Source organism: Alexandromys fortis, unplaced genomic scaffold (assembly GCF_014885135.2).
Source record: "Alexandromys fortis isolate MF-2015 unplaced genomic scaffold, M_Fortis_MF-2015_v1.1 scaffold_48, whole genome shotgun sequence".
Classification (NCBI taxonomy): Eukaryota; Metazoa; Chordata; class Mammalia; order Rodentia; family Cricetidae; genus Alexandromys; species Alexandromys fortis.
In genome coordinates, this window is record NW_026067947.1 from 5,859,004 (window position 1) to 5,873,508 (window position 14,505).

General features: G+C 37.8%; 1 long non-coding RNA gene across 1 annotated transcript; it reads right to left on the bottom strand.

The window, feature by feature from the left end:
- Window positions 1-1,915: 1,915 nt before the first annotated feature.
- Window positions 1,916-7,202, bottom strand: LOC126506080 (uncharacterized). Its single transcript, XR_007593095.1, has 3 exons — window positions 7,093-7,202; window positions 6,037-6,103; window positions 1,916-2,187 (listed from the first exon to the last, which is right to left on the bottom strand). It is a non-coding gene; the product is annotated as an uncharacterized lncRNA (long non-coding RNA).
- Window positions 7,203-14,505: the final 7,303 nt, after the last annotated feature.

Consider the following 14,505-nt stretch of genomic DNA (forward strand, 5'->3'; position numbering starts at 1 on the left):
GGGGGGAGGGGGAGAGGAGAGGGAGGAGGGGGGAAAAGGGGGACGGGGAGGGAAATGGGAGGCGGGGAGGAGGCGGAAATTTTTTTTCAATAAAAAATTATATTTAAAAAAAAGAAGAAAAAAAGACTGAAAAGTCATATATAAAAAGGGCTGGGAAAATTAGCAGCTGGAAAAAGGCTTTCTTAAAAAGCATTAGGACCCAACTTTCTCTCTCTAGCACCCATGCAAAAAGGCAAGCACAGCAGAGCACACCTGCAATTCCAGTGATGAGAGGTAGAGACAGATGGATCCCTGGACTTCACTTGCCAGTCAATTTAGTTAACTGACGGAATACAGGCAGCTAAAAGGCCCTATCTCGAACAATAATGTGGAAAGAAATTGAGGAAGTCACCCTTTGTCTGTCTCTGACCTCTGTATACATGCACACACACACACACACACACACATTATCATGTGCATTTGCATGCGTGCACACACACACACACACAGGTCTAGTAGTTGAATCTGGGTTGATATGAAAGATTCTCAAGTAGATCAATGCATTCCACAGACTTATCTTTGTCTTATTATTATTCATGCTTTCCATTGTCATTCTTCTTTATATTTATTTATTCATAGACGTGAATACAGTTGTCCCTTGGTATCTGCAGGATATTGGTTTTGGGATTCCCCCATATTGCCCAAATCTGTGGATACTCAAGTTTCTTAACATTAAAATGGCAAACATTTGCATATAACCTACAAACATCCTCTCCTTATACTTTCAATCATTTCGAGACTACTTTTAGTGTAAAACACAATGCAAATGCTATGTAAATATTTGTTATACCTTATTGTTTCAGGGATCATGACAAGAAAAAGTCACTGCATTATCAGCACATTGCAACTTTTTCTCATATTATTTTAAATCTAAGATCAGTGGAGTTCACAGTGAAGGAAATGGTGAATACCCAGAGCTGACTGCAAAATGTATAGAAAGAAAGACGTAGTCACTCTCTCTATGGAGTTAATAATATGGAGATAAATAATAGAAATAAAATGTCCCAGAGGCATTTAATATTTATTATCGATTTCACACTAATAAAATCTCAAGTCTAGTAATAATGAGGACTCATATTTCTTACACAATTGGCATGAGTCTTGACACTGTTCTAGGATTACAAATATGTTCAATTGTCACAGGAATTCTAATGCATTTTTTAATTATTCTGTCTTTTTATACCTGAGAAACTGAGAAAGAAGGAGGTAAACTCAGCCCGTGGTCACATACTCAACAAACAGGAGGAGCACCCCCGCCTCCATTAATCTAGGCCGTGTAATGCTAGCCAGTGCTTTATCTGGACTCTCACTGTGAATGTTGAATGTTGTAAACCTTGAACCTAGTTATCCTTCAAGTTCCATGTGTATTGTGGAGAAGACAGAACACCCAACATTATCATACAATTTCTAAATGCAGAGACGAACTCGGGAAGCAGTAGGGATACTCAGCAGACAAAACTGAACGGAAGAAGGAAAAAGTGAGAATTTTCATTAGATTTCAACTCAGGAGAAAGTTTGAAAATGCTCTATTGTATCTTTAAGTGGTTCTTGAAAACCATCTGTGATTTAACATCTCAATAAATGAAGTCCATCTGTGCTCCAACTTCTCAATAAATTAGGGATATCACTGTGAGCCTTGATTTGTCAACAGTGATGTTACAGTAACAAAGAAAAAGGAACTTGTTTTAATTCAAGGACTTACATCCAGTCAATATTTCCCAGCACCCCCTTTATTATGAGACTAGGGATTCCAAGCTTATCTTTGCAGCAGAACTTCCTGTGGCACTGTTGAACTTCTAAATTCTAATAAGTTGGAAACTCAACCAAGTTTATAGTATTCTATCTAAATCTGGGTGAGCAGAAATGGATAAAAGGCTACAAGAATGTTCATTTTAATTCGTTTGAAACTGATAACTACAGTGGTCTATACCAACTACACAGGATACAACTAACAAAAAGCAAGGCATGAACAATCTCCATTAGCGGAAGCACTTCAGTACGTATGAAATTATTTAAAAAGCAAAGATATAATAGCCTATGAATATGTCTTATGGTAGGAACTTGACATGTTTTTAAGAGTAGGTTATTCTCTGCAGTCTGGTTTCTTCCTGCATGGCAACTTGGATGCAGACTTAGAAGATTTGGCCACTGTGGAGTTGAAAAGAAATACAAGCATAAAAACAGGAGCAAGAGCCAAATTTCACTATTTGTCATCGTTTCCAGCTGGCATAGTTGCTATGGTTTGAATACTGTTTGTCTCTAAAACTCATACATTGAAATTATGAGCCCACAGTACTGAGAAGTGATTATGTCCAAGGGTTACAGCCCTCCTGAGGTGACTTTGTGTTCATGGAAGGATACAGTAAGAACAGGCTGTGCGCGATGCCAACGTCTCAAACTCACTCTACTTACCCAGCTTTCCCTCACTGTGACAACACACCTAAGGTGCTGACTTGCTTACTTTTCCCATTTCTGTGACAAAATGGCCGACAAAAGCAAGATAGTCCTCTCACAAACAAAGCCAGAAACTGACCTAATCTAGACGAAGCTCACATCCTTGTCTTCTGGGTCTTTCTAGGTCCTGTCAAGTTGATAATCAGCACCATAGAGAATCAGTTTAAACAAAAGGCTTATAGTTTAGCATGTAGTTCAGAAGTTGAAGCTGATGGTCAGCTGACATTGCTAGTCTGGCCCCACAGTTAAACAGTCTATCAGGGTGGAAGCCAGTGGTAGAAGAAATCACTCACTTTAGGCCAGTTCTCCAAAATATACCCTCAGCATCCTCAGTTGCTTCCACCAGACTGCACCTCCCCCCAGTTGTAACATGAGCTAACAAATCTTTCAACTTAAGGCTTGTGGGTGACATTTATGAATTAGCCTAAACTAGAAACTTTGTCTTGGAATTTCCATCCTCTAGAACCTAAAGAAATAAATTTTCGTCTTTTTTAGCTACTGTAATGACTCTATTTTGTGAATCACCCTGAACCAACAAGTATAATGGCAATGCTACACGGTCTACAGATTCTTTAAGCCTATTCCGAATCACCAGAACAAAAGATGACTGACTAAGGTATGTTTGTTTAAAGAAATACTATCTTTCAGAAGATATAGAAATGGAAACAGCTCACGTTTTGTCTTGATTCTGTGATATAGATGTGATGACAGATGAAAGAAAGCATCCAAGGAAGTAAAAAATTCCACAGTGTTCTCTTTGTTCTGAATTTTTGTTTTTTAACCAATGGAACTATGAAAGTTTCCCTCAAGTGAACTTTAACCTCAAGCTTATAAATGGCAGCTCTTGGGCTGCAGAGATGGCTCACAGGTTAAGCGCACTTATTATTCTTACAAAGGAACTGGGTTCTGTTTAGAGCACCCACCCGTGTTACATGGCTCACAATTGTCAACTTAGAACTCCAGCTGTAAGGGATACAATGCCAGTCATGGGTACCTGCACTCACATATACTTATGTGCACACATGGACACGCAAATACAATTGCAAACAAAATACATCTAAAACAATCAAGAGGCACAAGTAGCAGTTCCATTAACAACTGGAATTTGTGACTATGATAATTATTTTGTTTCTAGGTTTTTGTTTTTTTGGGGGGGGGCAGGGGATATCTCTGTGTGGTTTTGTTGGTTCCAGAACTTGCTCTTTAGACCAGGCTGGCCTCAAATTCAGAGATCTGCCTGCCTCTGCCTCCTAAGGGCTGGGATTAAAAGCATGTGCCACCATTGCCAGCTGTTTCTAGATTTTTTTTTGTAAAAAACTAAATGCACATGCTAAGTCTCTCCGTAGCAGTTTGTGGCTGTAGAAAGTATAATCAACATAGCAAAATCACTAATTCTTCTGGTAACAAAGCCTACATTCCAAGGCCTCTAAAAAGTCAACTAGCAATGCTTGGGGAATTGGAAAGCAATGCAGAAATAGACCAGAATCTTGTTTGTATTGCTTCAAACATTGTGCCAGAAAGACACCATGGAGGAAATAGTTCACCTCATTGCATCCAGGAAGCAACAGGAAAGAAGGGGTAGGGAGTAGGGGGGATGGGTGTGCAATCTCCCTTCAAAGGTCCAGGTTCCATCTTTTAAAGATAAATGAACTTTAAAATTATAAAGATTGTCTTCACAGTATTATTTAAACTATTTCCATCACAATTGTTTTAACCAAAAAGTCCCACTTTCTTGTGGACACAAAAAGCTTACAATATGCTGACTTCATGCCTTTGCTAAAAGCGAATGGATGTGGGTGTAATGGTGACATTTCTCCAGCTCTTTGGTATTTTGTCCATTTATATATCATCACCATGGCTACTGTGATAACATTTAAAATAATTTCAATGTAAATCTGACAGCACCTCATTAGGTTCTCTCAGAATCCGGTAATTAGGTAAGAAAAGGCTGCTGATTGAGAAGGTTAGAGCCGGGCAGGCCAGGCTGCATGTCCACATTAACAACCATGATGTCTCTTCTCCAAGCTTTTCCCTGATGCAGCCCATGCTCCTTTCAGGCTGGAATCTGGAGCCTGTGGTTTTCAGACTGAAGGCATCAGCAGTGGGAAAAGAGGGCAACACTGAGATTCCATTTCCTGTCTGTAGATGTGAGGAACTAGAGTGAGATTTCCTTTTATTGTAAAGGATTTGAGGGTGCCTCAAAGTTATTTTCTGAGAAGTTTTCCAATTCAGCAAAGGTTAAGACTCTGGATCTTATTGTTGTAATTTACCTTGTTTGTTTTTCTTAACAAATTGAATATAATTACGAAAGATAAAAGTGCCATTAAATCAAGGTTCTTTCTGGACAAAAGGCCACCTACCAACGGAACTGAAATGAAGCTGATTCATAGTCTTAATAACATTTAACTCGATGGCCCCAGAGGTGAGTTTAAGTAACGTCCAAGTTTCACATGAACATACTCTGTATTCTGATGAGGTGAGCCACATGGAAGCTATTTAAGCCGCCACTGCAGCTGCGTTGTTTGCAAAAAGGCATCATAAATGCTCAGCTTGACATTCTTTGGGGTTTTAACTAGGGGAGAGTGTTTACACTCTTGAAGTCTACTGTAATGAGGAAGAATTTAGACTAATTGGCAAACCTAATAAGCGAGCTGATTAGTTCATACAAACAGAGCCGTTCCATTATTTGACACAGAATTCACAACTGTGTCCTGTTTCAAGAAAGTTCTGTGCAATTTGATAAGAGAGAGAGAGCATGAGAGAGAAAATAAACAAGGCAGAATGGCACACAGGCAGCATCCGTGATCTGTCGAGTGTGGAGGGGTTGCTCTTCACCATGGAGTGGACGTTTACAATTTGTGCTTAGAATCAAATGGTCTAATCTGAGAATGTAATCTGCATGGATGCAGCACTCACGGCATGAGCATGAACAGAGGAACTGGCCAAGAATCAAACTGTGGCATGTATGCATAATTGTCAGTACTTAGTGCTTCATATAAAATTCATATTAGGACAGAAAGCAGCTCTCATTGCCAATATCACATCATTTCCTGTTCTTACTTAAAAGAAATATGGATTCCCCATTATTTGCTTCTAAAATTTAGAGGCAGAGATACTGATAATTTTAAACTTTTACAATCACAACTGAATTTAAGCAGTAGTTAAAGAGAAAGTGCAATCTGATCATTTCCAAAATGACACTTTCTTGTTATCACTGGGAGAGTAAATCTACTGATTTCTTGGGTACAGAGGCTAAGGGGTCTGCAAGACATCCCACGATGTCCAAAGGCAGCACTGCTGGCTTGGAGGCTCAGATCCCTGGAGGCCTCAAGCAGTCTGCCAGGGAACAATATTCTTACCCAAAACAACTTGTGCCTTGGGAGGCTTTGCTGCAATTCCTCACAAAGACATGAACAAACCCAATTCTAAGGCAAAAGCCAGCTTAGGTAAGAATTTCTCATATTGACTATAGACAGGTCAGTGGACAGCCTTGAAAATGCCACCAATGATGAGTAGAAAGTGAGAAATCAAAGCAGAACAAACCTTTGTTTTAAGACCAAAGGAAAACATCGCTGAAGAAGCACATTGGAGCTTTTTCACATCATTTCTGCTGTAAGACAGAGATGAATCTGATTTAAACCAAAACACTGGGGCAAATGGATAGCTTACAAGTCACGACAAACATTAAGTCAGAATAAATTTACTCTTAACACAACGAGTTCTCTGCTAGTGATTAAATGTGCCTACTGCCATTCAAATTAACACAAATATGCAAGTATTAAATTACTTTACTAGGAAGGCTAAATAGGTACTAGAAATAGGTACTCAGATCGTATATTTACCTATCCCACCTAACTTCCTGCAAAATGGTTTAGAGTCCACGGGAATTATTGCTCCATAGAGAGGAGGCTTATGAAGTAGGTATTTTAAATTCAAGACTGGAATTAACTTAGCTCAAGTTAATGTTTCAGGATTTATACCAACACTGGTTTCCAGAAAAAGATGAGCTCACACTGTAGGCTGCACTTTTAAAACTCTGTTATCCTAAAAACACAAAGCAGCTCTCTTTGAGCTATAATCTCAAAAGGGTAAATCTCATGAACATAGCTAGATTCAGAAAATGGTTAGGCACTACATTGCAAAACTAAATCTTCCATATATTCAATTATCTTTGAAGCAAAAGAAATGAATCAAAGGTTTGTACCTACTGTTAAAAATTTAATGGGGCGGTGATAGTAGGAGGGGACAGCTAGATGGCTCATTGGATAACGGCTTTACTAAGCAAGCTTGAGAACTTGTGCTCAATCTCCAGGACTCACACAGTGAAAGGAGAAAACCAATTTCCACCAGGTGTCCTCTTATATCCATATATATCCCATAGAGTGTTTGTGCCTTCCACTGTAGAAGGAGCAGCAGGCTGCATTCCTGCCACCTGGCTCCCAGCCGCCTAGCTAGCTTATGACCCAAAATAACAACACACAAATTGTATTCATTTAAACACTGCCTGGCCCATTAGTTTCAGCCTCTTCTTAGCTAACTCTTACCTCTTGACTAACCCATTTCTAATAATCTGTGTAGAACCACGAAGTGGTGGCTTACCAGAAAGATTCTAGTGTACATCCAGCTTGGGCTGGAGCTTCATGGCGTCTGACCAGAGAGGAGAGGCATGGTGTCTGAGCTCACTTCCCTTCTTTCCAGCATTCTGTTCTGTCTACTCCACCCACCTAAGGGCTGGCCTATCAAATGGGCCAAGGCAGTTTATTTATTAACCAATGAAATCAACAAATTGACATATGACCTTCCCACATCATCCCACCTCTCCCAAATAGAAAATAAAATAAAATATAATTCATGAAAAACATTTATAGGGAATCCACAGATTAGTGACTAGTAAGAGTTTCAAACTAATCTGTCTATAAAGGGAGCATTATTGCTTCCTCCACTTACCTTCTACCTATATCATATCATTCTTCTACAAGCTCTCACCCTTCTCAATGGAAGAGGATAGCCTGGATCTTATTAGACAGACTTTGTTCAGTTAGAAGACTTAAATTATTCAATGTGCAGGCAGCCATGCATTTCTATATATTGCATTTCACCTTTTCAATACTGTGAATAACATCTGCATTTCTGTTACACATTTATCTGACAGTTTTTACAGCTATAATGTAAGTGCTAGTCAACATAAGAATATGACAAAGTGGAAAAGGGGAGATTTTTACAAAGAAGTTTGGCAACACTCTTGTGGACCCTTTGCCCTTCACTAGATTCAAATATTATTCTTTGTTTCTTCATGGTGCACCAGGAATACAGAAAGCCTTACCCATGGACTACACATCTGTAGTATAGATTCATGCTCTACAACACGAGGTTGTGTGAAACATTCAGAAGCTCATCACAAAGTGTTACTTTGTTTTTCTAATAAAAAACTAGCATTGCCTCGGTTATCTGATTCTAGGAAATCTCTTTTCATGCCTTTGAACTATTGCACAACTCTGTGAGCTGTAGAAAACTGATAACTGTGCAAATAATTCCAGTTCCATAGAAATGCAAATTTGGTCCAGAGGAGATAGACTTGATTGTTATTTCTCTGTGGCTACTGACTGAGCTTACCCATACTAAACAAATTCATTCCAGCATTTATGATCTGGGTGTGCATCTACTGTACTGATTTTCCTGTGAATTAGTAGTTACATGTTATGTTTCCTTTATCATCGAATTAACTAAAGAATCTGACATGGACTCATTTTATGTATGTACAACATGGATGGCTACATTTTTCTTTTATAATCATGTTTTAATACATTCAATGTTTTAAGATTGGAAGACAATATCTTCAGTCAAATTTCACATCTCCTTTAAAAAATCAGAAGTTTCAGCAATCATAAGTAGACATTTTATGGTGGCATATGTAACTTTTTCTTGAATCATGGGACTTCATTGTGGGGAAGGGGTGGATATCTCATCTGCTTTCCACAATCTCCACTACAATTTAGGGTAAATTCTAAAATTCTAAGATAAAGATTATAAATATTTAAAATGTATATGTCGATCTATGTGTTTGTATGCTGCAAATGTCAGGGTACCTGCAGAGCCCAGAACAGGGCACTGCATCACCCTGGATCTGGAGTTACAAATGGTTGTGAATCACCCAAAGGATGCTGACAATGGAACTTGGGTCGTCTGCAAAATCAGACGTTCTTAATCACTTGAACTGTCTCTTCAGCCACAGCACTATGTCAGTTTATACACAGTCAAGAAGATTTGCCATTAAGTTTTAGTTTTAAAGCAAATTATTTGGTCTTAAGATACACAGAATTAAGTTGTGTATCTGCATGAATTCAGGAAACAGAAGCAACCATCACTCTCTTCTTTTTTTGTCTTAGGTAATACACATTATGTGTCTCTATCCTGATCCCCTGGCTTTATCACGTGTAGATCTCAGGCCACATCCTGAGTTATGTTACTTCATCTTGTGTGGAACAGTGGCATCCAAGCTGGCCCTTGCCCTAAATGATTCTGCTTTACAAAAGAGAAATTGGCTCCATTTTTAGTGTGATTGCTGAGACAGAATGTTTCTGTATCCTGTTTATGCAAGTAAACAGCCTCCATCTGTCCAACACAAGTCACAGAACATACTCATAGCTAATTTATTCATGCAAGTATACTCTTACCACCTATGAACTTACAGAATTAAAACAGGAACACACAGGCATAAACATATCCAAACCATATAAAAATTAGGACTTGAAAGATACAACTCTCTCTCCTAGATCATACAGAAGGAGGGACACTAACACCTCACATCAGACAGTGCAGAGCACCTGTCATAAAGTTGGCTTGACAGGTCATGGCATCTCCCCCCTTTTCCCCTACGATTTTAACTCAAATGTCATCTTTTTCTGACTTAGATAACCTTGTGACTTATTATGTCACCTGGTCTTACCTTCCATAGGGTCTGATTCCTTCAAGACCTGTGACTGGATTCATTAACAATTTAACTAGGAACTCGCTGTGGCTCTTTTTATCAGTTAACTGCTTCAATAAAGCCTTTTCAAACCTTCTCTGTAACACAGTCTCTTTTATTCTAATTGTAATTACTAAAATGATTTCAAGCCATTTATTACACTTCAGACAGTAATGTGCTTGTGCATTTACATATACGTGTCTGTATTTAAGAAATGTCCTTCTAATCCACATTTACAGGTTTATTTAGCTATATGAGTCTTCAGATATATTTATTCAGATATATGAGAATTTGACAATGTATATAATTGTCCTATATATTAAAGTACATAAATGATAGCACAAGATAAGTATCATTTTAGAATATTTTTTTGTTTTTGTTTTTTGAAACAGGGTTTCACTGTAACTGTCAAGCCTGTACTGAAATTAGCTCTTGTTACTAGGTTGGCCTCAAACTCTCAGATTTCTGCCTGCTTCTGCCTCCTGAGTGCTGAGATTAAAGGTGTGTGCCATGATCACCTGGCTTTTTTAGGGTATTTTTAAAGATGCTTATTGCTTTTGAAATCTGTATGACAATGCATAAATATTATTAGTTATGACTGAAGAATAACTCTCTATTAGATATACACATTTCTTCCTATTTGCCTCTAGAGATGGACAAGAAGTTATCTGTGCCACATTGTACATCATCATAGTACAACATCATAGTATTTGCTGCAGATGGAAAATTCTGTGCCTAATGGTATTCTTATGTGTGGTTAGACTTAGAACAATTAAGCAGATTTCTATTAATTAGTTACTATTTCCAAACAGTACTATATGAGCATCCTAGATCCCACACTATTTTCAGTGGTATCAAATTTTTATAATTTTAGTTTTGCTACATTTATAGTTTGTTCAATGGTAACATTTTCTGTTTTAATTGGAATTTTCCTATATAATTCATTTTTTCTTGCTCTTAAGAGAATAGAAGACAGTAAAGAGAACTAATAATTGAAAAAAAATGCATACATATCTTTTCACTAAATTAGCTTCCTTCAAGTTCAAGAGATATAGACTATCTGATTCATTCATTAAAAACAAAGAATGAAAATTTTACTTATTCTAAAATTACAGACAAGTTTATCAAGTTTTTAAATATTCTATAAGTAGCCACAAGAATGAATGTAATTGTAATTTTCACGTATTGTGGATGCTTATTATACTATGTTTATTTCTGCTCCTTTTACTACCAAATAAGGTCAACTTCCCAATCAGAGTATGGGAATACTAATGCATATTTTAGCAGAATAAAAAATTCCCTCAACCTGTATACACACACACACACACACACACACACACACACACACGTATATACCCGAACACCCTGAGAGGTCTGCTTTTTTTGAGTGGAAATAAAGGAGGAATTGATCTGGGAGAGAAGGAATGTGGTAGGAGAGGAGGGAGGGGAAACTTGTCGGGATACAATACATGAGAGAAGAATAAACAGACAAATTAATTAATATATATTTTAATTGAAGAAAATACTTTACTATATTATTTATTTTTAAAAAGAAAGGGAATTAGGAAAGCACATGTGCCTATTCTTATACAGTGTAATCATGTGTTATTAGATAATCTGGTCATGATTTTATAGTACCATAAAAAGTTAATAATTTGATTGACTACAGAGATGCATAGTGTTATATACTTACTTTTATGATATCTGTATATGATCAGAAAAGCAATTTGTGAGATCATTATTTTTATGGCAAATAAAATCTCATTTATAACCATACCTCATAAAACATACATTTTCTAGGAATCTTGTTCAGGGATGCCTGGGGTTGATTGTCTTCAGGGCTTCCTGGTGTGATGTACAGTCATACCAGAAGGCAGAGCAACTGTCTCTTCTGACATTTATGTATGTAAGATAACACATGGCACATGAATCCACAGTATAAATAGTTCCATGTATGTGCCTCTCAGAACTCAACAGATTGGTACTTTGAAAGCTTTAAGTGAAAATATAGATATTCTTTCTTTTGTTTTTCCTGTTTAGCTGATTACTACAAAAGTGAATTACATAAGTTTGTGTGGTCAGTGGGACTGAGAATGAATTTATTTGTTGAACACGTGCTTCTCTCTATGGCAGAGCATGGAGCAGCCACTCAGAGCAATATCAGATCTCTTCAGACCCTCATCAGTACATAGAATTGCATGAACATGATGGTTTCAACACTTTCAGTTCACGTTTGGCATTTTTTGTTTATCTCTTTTTGGATCTGTTGACACAATACCTGAACCTTCCACATTCCATGAAGTCCACATGTAAGTTTGTTTGGCCGCTGCTGTCTTCTGTGCCTTCTGCATCTAGGCAAAGCATTCAGAAGAACAATCTACACTTAATGTTTGCAATTCCATTCAGATGCCATAACAGCCCTTATCACACTTCTATCTAGATTTTTTCCTCCCATAACTCTATTGATACTATGGAAGTCAAGTGTGAGTCTATTTTAAGGACTATGGTCCTTATAGATGTTTAAATTATTCATATTTACCACAAAAATAAACAATACTGCTGTGAAGGCCCCTGAAGGTATACTCTGAGCGTACATGAGTGTAATTTTTCTGAGATGAATTTCTAGAAATTGGAATTGGGCCAAAATAAAAGCTTTAACAGAGATTACCAGAGTCTTCTTCCAAAGAGACCATGGAAATTTATAAACTTCTCTATAAGAATTGATAATTGAGTATTCTTTACTTTTAGAAGGGCCTGTCTTCACTGATTTCCAAGTTCTATTAGAGATGGGTCTAATTTTTGGAAACTATTTAACATATAGACGAGTGAGCCTCATATAGCTTTCATCTCTTTCTTCTCACACTCAGTGACAAAACCAAACTAGTTCCACTTTTCAGATAGAAGACACTATTTCTTAGATTGGTGAGGTAGCTCAGCAAGTAAAGGCACTTGCCCCCAAGTTTAACAACCAGTGTTTAGTCCCTAGAACCCACGTTGTGGAAGGAAAATGCTGACCTCCATAGGCATACCATGACATGCCTGTACACACACACACAAACACACACACACACACAGAGAGAGAGAGAGAGAGAGAGAGAGAGAGAGAGAGAGAGAGAGAGAGAGAGAGAGAAACAGAGGGACATATGAAGGGGAGAGGCAGGGAAGGGAGCAGAGAAAAATGTAGAGCTCAATAAAAATCAACGAAAAACAACTATTTTTAAACAACTTTGTTGTATCATGATTACATGTTTATGGTATTTCTTTCATTTAGAAAATCAGATTAGCTTTATTGTAGGAATTTACACAGGTATAAAGCCTTTTGGGAAGCTTTTTTTTGCATTTTCATTTGCATTTGAGTAAAATGCTCTTGTCTCTATTCTACAACTACACACTTCTTCTATCCTTTCTTCCTCCCCCAATTTGTAACAAAGCAATCCTTGTCCACGAATATTTTCATAAGAATTAGAAACTCCTTGCAAAATGAAATAAAATATTTCTCATTCTTCAGCAATATAGCAGGACTTGCTACATGAGAGAGACATATGCTTTTGTATCTGTTTTCTCAAACACACTCCTTTATATTATTAGTATTAGCATCTTAATAATTACCTCTGATCGTCCATCTTGGAATAGGTACTCATCATTTTGATCTAAAATATGAAATTTTCACAAAAGAAGACTGTAACTATTAGGAGTTGGAGGGCTGCAGAGGTGGCTTAGTGAGTAAAATTCTTGCTACACACATTTGAGAACCCGAGTCAGTATCTCCCAATGCCTTCATCCAAAGAGCTGGACACACTGATGCCCGCCTGTAATTCTAGCACTGAGAGTGGAGACAGGTCGATCTTGGGGCTCACTGAGACAAGCCAGTCTAGCTGAGTTATTAAGTTCTAATTTCAGTGAAAGATTCTATTGCAAAAAACAAGGTGGAAAGTGATGGAGGAGGATAGGCAGCGTTGGTCTCTGTGCATGTCCACTCACACGTATGTGCACAAACACCAATACAGAGCAGACATACAAATAAAAATATAGCTTTAAAAGTTAGGTGACATTTCCATTAGTATTTGAGGAGAGTCTTGAGGAGGATTTGAAGAGAATCATGTTAAAGGAAGACCAACTTGGAAAAAAATCTGATCACATCTAGGTTGTCCAGAAATACCACAATCAGAATCCTTTAGTACATTAGGGCAATTGCTATCATTATGTAGATATTACTCATCTTCTTTATTCTGCAGTGCAACAGGTGATGCAGCTCTAAAATTTGTTTGTTGAAAATGGGGAACTTAATTATAACTTACAAGAAAAGGTCTGTAGTCTCTATTAGCTGATAAAATAAGGCAGCTTATCAGACACACCCACAGAGGTCTTGAGTGGAAGTAAAGGGCTGAGACTCAGCCGTGTTCAGTGTCAGCAACTCCCCTGAACAATAATAGTGCTCAGTGTTTACCTATGAGCTCGTTTAGAGGTCTGTGATGGTTTGTAAAGTCAGCATATTGGGTTATCTGAAATACCAGGTGCTTCTTCACTGTGAGTGTTCAGCGGGTGTGAAGACGGATGCTGCTGAATCGGATTTCTGTAATATGAGATTCAGGAATATGACTTCAGGTTTGGGGAAGTGGTATTAGGTCGTCTTTTGGTTTAATGTTTTCAAATTGCAAAGGTGTTCTCTGAAGTTTTAGCACTACCTAACATTTTAAAGGTGCCTACATTTCCATTTCAAAGAGAAGACAGGACATATATCATGTCAAGGGGTCTGAACACAGCTGCACAACTTCTTCCTAGGGGCACTTACAAGAGTTCTTCAAACAGTCGGAGTGATGTAGCAGATGTTAGTACAAAGGAAAGAGCAAATGAGGTGTGAATTACGGGGTGACGAAGCTTGTATGAATCTCATTTGTTTAACCATCTGAATGGTAGACTCCAGGTATTAAATGAGCTAGATACTATTGCACACAATTTTCTGAACAGTCCGGGAAGGTAGCTTAATGAACTATGCCCACTTGAATGTTCTCATATCATCTCACCCCTTCAGCCAGCCATAGCTT